Genomic DNA, 10,804 nt, shown 5'->3' on the forward strand with positions numbered 1-10,804 from the left:
TATTTAATAAGGGTATTTTAGATAATTTGAAAGATTACTACATTTTTTAATGGGAAAGTGGACTACAATTTGGGACAGACAAAAAAGGTAAATAAGACTATCAAAATGGGACGGAGGGAGTAGATTTGAGATGGCTCGCCGAATCCAAGGTTCGTTTTTTTATGCTTGAGAAGTGCCCAATTGATTCAGGCCGGAGGCAGGACATTCATCAAAGCAATCATTCAAACGGTTAATGCCATTTGACTACTGTTACAGGTCATTGCTTTTAACGGTTTACCATGAGAAACCGACCGGCTCTTGCTGTTTGTGATGAGATCCCAGCAAATTTCTCCTAAACTAGGAGGAGAACACCGCGCGATGCGCGGTGTAATTTTCAAGATTGCCCAGAAATGCCCAATGATTCAAATTCAAATATTAAGTATGAAAAGTTACAAAAAGATACACCAAAAACTTTGTCATTTTGTTTTTGTAGTTTTATTAAGCAGTGAATATGAATAATCTGTCAAAGAAATGCAAGACAATACAATGAATAGACTACTAAGAGCATTAAGATGCTCCTTGCTTTTGCATAGAATGAAAATAGAAATAAAAAAAGACACATGCAATGGAGGAGAAGGGAAAAAAATATTAGCTTGAAGAAAAACACAAAGTGAGTTGTTAGTTCCTAAAAAACGCATTTAATAGCTATAAGTTTGTTTTTTGTTGATAAAAATCACAGATCAAGTTGTCAGTTCCTAGAAAAGGATATTTAATAGCAATAAGTTTCCTTTACAGTATATTCAATCGAATAATAAAATGCATATACATGCAGTATAAAAAGAAAATCTACTTAGCGAGACTAAACCATATACCAATGCCAATTGAACAAATTGACAAAGAAAAGAAAAAAGTATTTCTAATTGGCCACAAGCAAAATGATTCTAGACTTTCGATGACTAATAGCATCAGAGAGCTCTAGCTTCATTCAGACTCTCCTCTCGTTCCCGTGAAAGGCTGAAAGCAAATACCTATCCAACAGTGAACGATGGGTTTAGAAAAACTTCTCTATAGACAAAACTCCAAGTTAAAAGCTACAGACAAGAAGCAATGTCATAAACCAGATTACTAAACATTTGAACAAAAAATTCCTCAAGAAAATATCATAGGAATTTGAATTTCTATGGAACACTTAATTCTGATTAGAAACATCAAATTTTGAAAAAAAAAAAACAATTTATACCAACCTATAATAATAGTCCGAAAGTCAAAATAAGCAAATAAATAAGTAAAAGGACAAGACAGTACCTTACGAGAAACCAAAAGCAATGAGATCCGACAAAATTTCTTGATGATATTAATGCAAATAACCCATGAGCGTCTTCACACTTCTGCTTTTAATGTTCTAAACAAACGAAAAGGAATATCTCAAGAACTGAAAAAGCAACAAAGACAATCTTAACCAAAGTCAGCAAGAATAATTAAACCCAGCAGGATAATGCATCATCAGTGGAACAGTTAAATCAAATAAAACTTGGATCTTCAGACATATTCAAAGTGTAATACATTTGAAATTATTCTACCTAAAGCAATAGTAGAAATCCAATCTTACTTTCAAGCTCTTACCATCTATAATGAGTCGATCAAAATCCAATTTTTCAATCATTCTAATAACTAATTCTACAACCATAGATGCAACTCACGCAAATTTTTCTCCAAAAAAAAATCGCTTAGGACTATGTAATTTTATTATTTCTTCTTAAAATGAGTATCTCCTTGATCAGTTCCAGTGCTTTTATCAGCAACTAAGAAAACACAACGTTTGTTGAAAAAAAAAACTAAGAAAGCACAAAAGTATTTTTTTCTTTTGTTTTAAAGAATCCATATACACTGTCCGGAAAATGAGAACCAAAACTTCACAAGGGAAAAAAATAAGAAAAATAGTTTTCTCCAAAATAAAGACACGAAAAAAATAACTAAAGTTTTTAATAGTCACTGACATGAAATTTGATCTCCACAAATGGAGACTTTGGGTTGGTTACCATATGGATCGTCTTTGTGAGTCAATAAGTGAACGTACCCCTGCACATAACAAACCAAAAAAAAAAACCCATCAGATGAGCCATGAAAACTCCATTTTCCAGAGTTTCTCGACAACCTTTTCCTTTAGTTTCTCTACCAAGTAATTTTTCCAGATATAATAAATATCATACAAGTTTGTACAGGGGGCTCTAGAGACCCAAAAGAAAGAAACAAGTAACATAGAAACTACTTAAAAAAGAGTACAAAAGTTAAAAAAATGAAAATAAAATAGAGAAAACCTGAGATGAAGAAGGACGAAACCCAAGGAAGCAAAATTGCCCGCAATGTTTCTCGGTGATGATCTTCTCTTGGCTGCATCTGTCTTGTGAGAAAGCATGGATAGAGAAAAAAGGAACAATATAGGCAAAATTTAGATATTAACCAGGTGAAAATTTTTGGGGAATAAAACCAATAAATATAGAAAGGAAATAAAGATTAAGAGGCAACAAAAAACAAGATAGTTTGGAGATCGATTCTGCAAATTTCCTTGCTTCTGGAGCTAAAGACGATCAAGCAGAGAGAGAAGATCTAGAACAACCCTATTATCCTACAAAGGGAAAAAAAATAACCACAACAAGCCACAATGTTAGACAACTAAACCAGAGAACAAAAAGGGAAAAAAAGGCTAGAGAAGTTTAGGCAGGGGAGGAAAGAACAAACCCTTTAAGCAATGAGAATAATCTTCTTAGAATATTTATATGAAAAACCGTAGGCAAGACACATTGCAAAAGATTTTCCATATCTGAACATGCAATATCACAACAAATATAAAGTTAGACAAGAAAACCCTCAAAAAAAATCTTTTAAAGACTACCGTATAACCACACCAAGCAATAAACAACCTGAAGAAACCAACTGCGCGTAGTTCTCTTTGTGAACTCTTCTATTTCTTTACCAGTCATAATGCACACAAAAGAAACCAAAAAACAAAATAATCACCAAATGATACCTAATAGTCATAAAATTTTAAAAATGAAAAAGAAAAATTCACAACCAAGAAATATCTACAAAATAACAGGAAGCTAACCTTAAAAGTCACTCGATTACCATGCAGATGCTTAATTTCTTTTCGTATCCCCTCCAGAATGATTTGACGTAATTTTTTTTGGGTCGATCTTGGTAGTCAAAATGGCAGCATTGGGAGAGAGGTGATAAATGCCAAGGTGATAAACACATCAGTACAGCATTGGGAGGAAACTACAAGGTGAGAAAACAAAAGTATGTCTAGAAAAAATGAAGCAATATTGATTGATCTCTTTCAACTATTTCTTCCTTTAGATAATTGTTTACCTTTTCTTCAACATCCACAGCTTCTAGAAGAATAACCTACATTATTTAAAAAAACCTTCAATATATGGCTATCAAAGACTATATTAGCATGATTGATAAATTCAGCATGGCAAATGATAGAACACGAGTATAATGCATAACAATTATGAGAAAAGATATCCACCTCAAGAGTACTTCAAACTGAACCTCCCAGCTTCATATATGATTCAGATGCATAACAATTCATGTTGAGAAGGCAATAGCTAAAAAAAAAAAGAATTGGTAAAATTAACAATTTCAACACCCACCAGACACTTCGTGAAAACCACTACATAGCACAAAAATCAGAAATTTAAAATTCAAATTTAAGGTAATCTAGAAAGATGACCACAAAATAAAAAGAAAAGACGATAACCTGAAAAGCGAAATCTTTTTCTCCTCCCTTTAGTATTTCCTTGTGATGTTCCTCAATCTATCAAATAGGCAGCAATCTAAGATTATGAGGAGCAGCAAAACTAAAGAAGCAAGCAAGAAATTAAAAACTTCAGAAATGAAAAGGAAGCAGAAACTTGAAGGTCCAATCTAGTGTAAAATTGGAAAAATGACAGGGAAATAAATCAAAAAAAATTCATAACCTGAAAAGTTAAAATTTTTTCTCCTTTCAGTAGATATTCCTTCCATTTTTTCAAACTGTTTTCACATTTGAATACTATAACGTTGAGATACCAAGAACCATATATTACATACACTGAAAAAATGACTTCACACTAACCATAGAAAAAAGGGCTTTAAAAATCTCATTTGGCAAATGCACATACGAAATAAAAGCTCAAGTAAGATATTGTCAATAATATTAAAAAAACCCATAAAAGTATAAACAAACAATTATGAGATCAAACTTGGCTGTTTTGTCTTACAATTACTATGGGCAGAATAGATTGCTATTGTAGGCAATGAACCACATAGTTCAATCGTCAACACTGCTTTACCCAACTTGCTCACAAACACTTCTAGAACAAAGCCATGTAATTAAATGATACTGCTCAAAATGTACAAGCATTTGCTAAAAAATTGATCTTCTAGTTTTTGAAACATTAATGAGGTGTTATCAAGATTAAAATGCAAAGAAGAAAAGTAAGTTTGTAAAATCTACCCATTAAATTGGCGAAACAAATTGTGTAACCTAACCATGCTATGATAATAACCAAAGTAATAGGCTCTTTGACGAGGTAAGAGAGCCGAGAAAAAAAAAGGAAGAACAGGCCAGAAAAAAAATTGTCCCAGTCCAACTCATCATTCAAGAGTAGAAAGGCAAAGAAAATTAAAAGGCACAACTATTCAATATGTTATTTTTAACTTTCACAAGCAAATGTACATGTATCAACCCCCTGGGAGTTTCTATTCTAGCTTCGTAACCTTCAATTGTTGAGGAAAACAATCTATCAAATAAACAAAAGAACACAATTAGGTGATAATCTAAATCCTATCAGCATATACATTTAAGAATCTCGGGAAGGGAAAAATTTCTCTTATTCAGGGGGAAAAACCCCCAAAGAATACAAAATCAGTCTGTTTACCACCATGTATGCATTATCTTCAATGAATGTCGCACTGGCAGTTATTAAGTGGATATTTCTTGCGTTTTTCCTCAATCTACTAAACAGAAATCAAAATATGACATAAATGGAAAATAAGACTATTAGCAGCAGCAAAACTAAATAACTAAACAAGAAATTAAAACATATAATCTTCAATGGAAAAGCCAAAAACAAAAAGAAAAAAGAAGGAAGCGGAAACTTGAAGGTCCAGTTTAGCATAAAATTAGAAAAATGGTTGGAAAATAAACTACAGAAAAATTCGAACCTTGAAAAGTTAAATCTTTTCTTCTTCTTCCCGTCGACTTTTCTTCCATTTTTCCCTCAATTTATTAAAAGAAAAAATGAGATCCCTATCTGTCCAATAGACAGCAGAAATGAAATCATTAACAGCAACAAAACTAAAGTACTAAGCAAGAGATCTGAAATCAGAAACTTTTCTTACAAAAAAAAACGGAAACAAAAATTTGAAGGCTAGAGTAAAATTGGAAAAAGACTGAAAAATAAATTAAAGAAAATCGCACAACCTGGAAAGTTGATTCTTTTTCTCCTTCTCGTGGACTTTCAATCCATTGTCCGCAATCTATGAGAAGCAAAATGCGATTGTGAGTAACTGCAAATTCAAGAAAAAAAAAAGAAATAAACAAAAACTAAACAGAAAAACATCACAGTGGCTTATTTGTTTTTAATTTTTGTTGATTAACAAAGAAGAAAGAAAACATGTAGATGAATGATAGATCTGGCCATCGTTTGACAGAGAGGGAGAGCGAGAAAGGAAGAGTGTTCGTCTGAGGTATGACTGCTAAACCCCTCACAAAAAAAGATCCAAATGGCTAGAGAGAGAAAGAAGAAGAGATTACAAACCCCAAAAAAATCCCAACCATCCTCCTTGTTGTAGTTGTTCTCAGTCAAAAGCGAAAAAAGAACAGATGAAAATGAAGAGAAGAGAGGATGAGGGTTTTCTGAAGAAAGAAAAAGAAAGAGATGACGATTGAGAAAGGAGATTGACGGACAGAGAGAGGAAAGGAAGTTCCTCTGAAGCATCGAGCCCAATGCAATTCACGCGTGGGAATTCACACGGGTTGGAGTGCTGGACGACCATCGATTCGGAATTCCCACGGGCCGGACGACCACCAATCAACCAATGCAAGCAAGCCACGTCAGCAATTGAAGCCCAATTGAAAACTTCCCCATTCCCCAATAGACTAGATATGTTAACAAGTTAACCCTTGTGCGGGTTTGGAAGTCACCGTCGTGTCTCTCTCTTTCATGCGAATTTCCTTTTCGGAAACTTGTACGTGATTGAAAGTTTCCCCGCTTAAATTTCGCGCTAAACTCAAAAACTATCCATAAATGCAGCTATAGAGCACCCATTTCTCCTCGATCTGCAATTGGAGCTATAGTTGTAAGCCTAGACCTATTTTGAACTTTCTACTTGCCGAAGGATCAATTACAAGAGAAAACTTCTTGTGATGAGACGATTTTAAGGGTATAGTACTATGAATCTAACGGTGATAGTGTATACACTATCAGTATATATAAAATTTACTCTAAAAAAATAAGAATTAATCTTTCCTACATTGACAGTGTATACACATTGTCAGCATTGGATAAATGAGAACTATGCAAATGTATATAAGATTTATTCTCAAAAAATAAGAATTAATCTTTCCTACATTGACAGTGTGTACACTGTCAGCATTGGATGAATGAGAATTATGCAAAATTTGATTTTGAAATTCAAATTCTGTACACATGTCATGAATCTAACGGTGATAATATATACACTATCAGTGTATATAAAATTTACTCTAAAAAAATATGGATTAATCTTTCCTATATTGACAGCGTTGGATGAATGAGAACTATGCAAAATTTAAATTTAAAATTCAACTTTCACACACATATCATGAATCTAACGGTTATAGTGTATACATTGTCAGTGTATATAATATTTATTCTAAAAATAATTGATAAGAGCAGAATGCACCTTTTTATACTTGAATTCTAGGGACGGAAGAGGGACACAAACAGATGTCTGCGTAATTATTTGTACATGTCATGACACTTTTAAAATATGTTACGTATAATTTATCACAAACCATTAATATCCCTTTGTAATGGTCATACTATAACAAGTTACCTAATTATGTGAAACTGTATATATCAATTATGTCAAAATTATGTGTCGTGTGTCCCTCGGGGCTTGGTCTAGTGGCATGGGGGTGCTGAAGATGGGGTGATGTCCCTGGTTCGAGTCTCGCTGCCAGCAAGTTGCAGAGGCAGAGAATTAGTCTGCGGGGGTCTATTCCCCGTGAGAAATCCTAAAAAAAAAAAAAGTTACATGTCGTGATTTCAATAGTACATTTTCAAAATTTATACCGATAAATAAACTTGGACGTAAATTATTTTTGACTACCTTCCTTGCCTTTGTCCTCCAGCTATGAGCATGAACACTGCTATTATGGCCCCGTTTGACAATTGAATTTTTTGGATGTTTATCTAAAATTTTACTATAACTTACTGTAAAAAATTTTTAAAAAATGTTTGAAGTGTGTAAATTTTTGAATATTTTGAAATGTATAGTTTAAAAATTTTGAGAAGTTTATTAAGGTTATTGTAATACAAACTTTTAAAAAATTTGTATGAGATAAACTTGCCTACCAAACAAGAAGTATATGTTGTGTACTAATAAAACTTGCGTGGTGTAGCGTTGAAGGTACGGCGGTTAAGACATAACGAGTTACAGCTTACGTTAAGAAGTTCATGGGAGCTTTTGCGATGGTTTCAAATTCAAGGGTTAAATTGCAATTGACCCCGAATTAGATAAAGTGCCCCGTCTCCAGCAGAGAGAGCAGAGCAACAGGAGAAACAATTGCGAACCGGCAGACGTCGAAACAAAGTTCGAAAAACTATCAAAAATGGTAAAACACTAAAATTAAGGATCCTACAATCTTTAGAAACTTAAGTTTCATCACGTATGCTGGTTTGGTTTTGTTAATTTGTCAAATGAAAACAGGTGTGCCTAGCGTGTTTGTTGCCCCTATTCCTGGTCCCAATCGTCAACTTGTTGCCCCTCCTCTTCGATTTCATCATGGTACCAACATGATCCTTCACATATTGATTACAGTTAGCCTTCACATATTGTTATGCATATGATTGCTTACACGATTTCGTTATTTTGTTTTTCTAAAATGATTTATTTGCCCATTTATACAATCTTCAGGGGAAAATATATAGGTTATTCGGTTGGGAATATCGGAAGCCGGAAAGGGCACCTCCAGCTTGTCCTTACAAGCCTTCTGCCACCAAACCAAACAGCAATTCGGTAAGTGATACATCTAGTGGCTGCTTTTTGATCCATGAAGAGTTGGTTTCAGGTTTGACCTAAATCGACATTATTTCGCGTAGAGCTTTAGCAATCTAGTTTCTTTAGTAGCTTAGTTGCATAATGATGCTGAACAGTATCGGATTCAGTTAACTGTAGTAAGTATAATTCTCTAGAAAGTAGTGGTAGCTTGTATTGGATTCTCTAGAACACAGGACTTACAAAACTCATCTCTTCTTTGTCCTTGGTAAATTTCATTTGAGTCTTCCTTCCCACTCTCTCTGGGACTTCTAGAAGCCTTTAACACTGGTTGTTCATCCCTTAAGTTTCTTTCATACCAAACAATAAAATTAGGGAAAAAATCTGGCTATGAGGTTATTTTATTTCTGCAGAGGAATGCCAAAATGTTAATTCAGAAACACCACACCTCGAGGAGTGAGCATTCGAATCTGTTGGAAGTGAGCTGCCTGTGTCATTAAGGCAATGGTGTTGAATAAGCTTTGCAGCCTGATTAACAGTTCCAAAAAATGAATTACCATCTATGAGTTTAGCTTGTCGGTTTATTTCATATGCTGAAGCATAATCCCTAGATTTGTCTTTCTGGCGCAAGCTGAGACATGAGAAGCCCTAGCTTTAAACCATTACAGCCAAGCAGAAACAGGAGTCAGGATAAGAAGTTCCAATCTTAATTCTTACAATGTTAAACCTTTAACAAAATATTTGCCAGACACACTGAATAAGGAAGCATTACAACAGATTCTTGAGCTATAAAGCTTCAAATAAAACCCTCTATAATTCGAAGTTCAATCAAACTTAGCAATTTTTTTTTTTAAATAGTAATGTCTTTTTAGGGTTGGATTGTGATTTGACTCACCCAGTAGTTGCCATCTTCTGGCCTTGAGATGGAACTAAAGTGATTTTTTTACCTTAAGACTAGGCTTTTCCCCCCCTATAATATGTAGTTGTTTTCATTAAATGTAGATTGAATGGACCTTAGCAACTAATATGCCATAAGGTCGCATCTCTAGTTCATCAGCATGCAAAAAGCTCTTTATGTACTTGAGACAAGCAGGGTCCTTTACTCAAGCTTGGGTATCCCTTGCTCAGATGAGTTAATGCTTGTAGTGCTAGCCCAAGTTCACAACTCTTATGGTTGTTCTGTCCTGCTCATGCATGTGGCACACAATTTAGCAAGCATCCTCAGCTACATGCCCTTTTAATTACAGCCAGCCTTGTATCCTTTTATGACCTATTTCAACTCAAGCTTAGCTGATTTGAAACCACGAGAAATTTAGGATTAGGCCTCATTAGGTTAAGTAGCCTTAAATGAGTAGATGATGATATGTTGACCATGTTGATACTCCTGAAAGTATGGTGTGGATACACAGGAGTAGGGTGATGTTATGTACATAACAGATCATTCATATCTATATGTAGGCAATGGAGATACAGCATTAACATGATGGTGTATGCATCAGACTGGGGCAATGATATGTACATATGTGTGAGTAGGGTGATAAGATGTACATCAACGCTGTTGAGGAACTTTTCTTTTGGTCTCTTAGAACTTCAATCAACTTGTAGACATTCGTTTGATCTTTTATACCACTTCTTCGAGGCATAGGACGTTAGGGTGGCTATGTGATAGGGGAGAGAGTGAGGAGGTCGAGCCGATTACGGCAATTGAGGATCTAATCCCGTTCTCCATGAGATAGTAATTCTTAATTTTGACTTGTAGAAATGAAGTTTCTAGTTTCAGTGGTAGGTTGTGGGTTCATGAGAAATATCTTTTGAGGCCATCTTTATTCTGAAGGAATGGAATAAGACGCTAGCTCATTGTTTAACAGTACAATTTGTTGCTATTATTTGTTTCTTTGCAGTTCCATCTGCCTCGTTGTTTTCCTCTTATAGTATGTGACACGTACATCTTTCAATGCATGCCTTCCTTCTTTTTAATGGCAAAGTAGTCTTGTTTTGGAACAGGTTGCCAAAGCAGACTCTGTTGCTCCAGATAATATACAGAAACCAGCTCTGATAGATGATAGCAAGAAAGATTGAAGTTGGATTTTTAATGTGTAGTGCCCGAAATTAACAGGTGTGTAAGCCTCTGAGAAGAAAGGTTTCATATCTCTTGATGGAGAATTGTATCAGATCTCTTTGGTGAATAAAGGTTGCTGAGACTAGCAAATGCTATCTGTGTCATTAAGGATGATTTTGGTTTTCTAGATCGACATTTAGTTGTTTGAAGATAGTATTTTCCTATAACAAACTATATGTATACACAGGCACTTCGAGAAAGGACTTGAGATGTGGAAACTATTCCTGTCTGCAGCAAACCAGGAAAAGTTTCTCTTTCCTATTGAGCTGACGGCAGTGTGTGTTTGTGTATGCCGCATGATAATGTGGTCCGACTTGGGCCAGTAGAATTTGTTTCCACCAGGAGCCACACAAATTTGGCCTCATGTTTTATACTTTCTGGAGCTTAGGGCTTTTCTTGGGAAGGGATTTTTTTTTTTTTTTTTTTGTGGTTTTTTGGTTTTTGGAGGGGGGGTTG

At 34.7% G+C, this 10,804-nt stretch overlaps 2 long non-coding RNA genes across 7 annotated transcripts; one reads left to right on the forward strand and one right to left on the reverse strand.

Annotated features, from left to right (window-relative positions):
* Positions 1–731: 731 nt before the first annotated feature.
* LOC113695239 (uncharacterized) lies at positions 732–6,219 on the reverse strand. Of its 6 annotated transcripts, none has more exons than XR_011815682.1 (14): positions 5,787–6,211; positions 5,450–5,505; positions 5,191–5,279; positions 3,743–3,799; positions 3,512–3,590; positions 3,349–3,384; positions 3,086–3,173; positions 2,901–2,947; positions 2,719–2,800; positions 2,513–2,605; positions 2,298–2,380; positions 1,977–2,058; positions 1,285–1,381; positions 732–1,007 (listed from the first exon to the last, which is right to left on the reverse strand). It is a non-coding gene; the product is annotated as an uncharacterized lncRNA (long non-coding RNA). The 6 variants fall into 6 exon arrangements; XR_011815681.1 differs by having other exon boundaries at positions 2,298–2,376; positions 5,787–6,210; XR_011815680.1 differs by having other exon boundaries at positions 2,298–2,605; positions 3,086–3,255; positions 5,787–6,219.
* Positions 6,220–7,643: 1,424 nt separating this feature from the next.
* On the forward strand, positions 7,644–10,548 carry LOC113694725 (uncharacterized). The gene is made up of 4 exons (XR_003449465.2): positions 7,644–7,846; positions 7,942–8,019; positions 8,149–8,250; positions 10,234–10,548. It is a non-coding gene; the product is annotated as an uncharacterized lncRNA (long non-coding RNA).
* The last annotated feature ends 256 nt before the right edge of the window (positions 10,549–10,804 follow it).

Source organism: Coffea arabica, chromosome 6c (assembly GCF_036785885.1).
Source record: "Coffea arabica cultivar ET-39 chromosome 6c, Coffea Arabica ET-39 HiFi, whole genome shotgun sequence".
Taxonomy (NCBI): domain Eukaryota; kingdom Viridiplantae; phylum Streptophyta; class Magnoliopsida; order Gentianales; family Rubiaceae; genus Coffea; species Coffea arabica.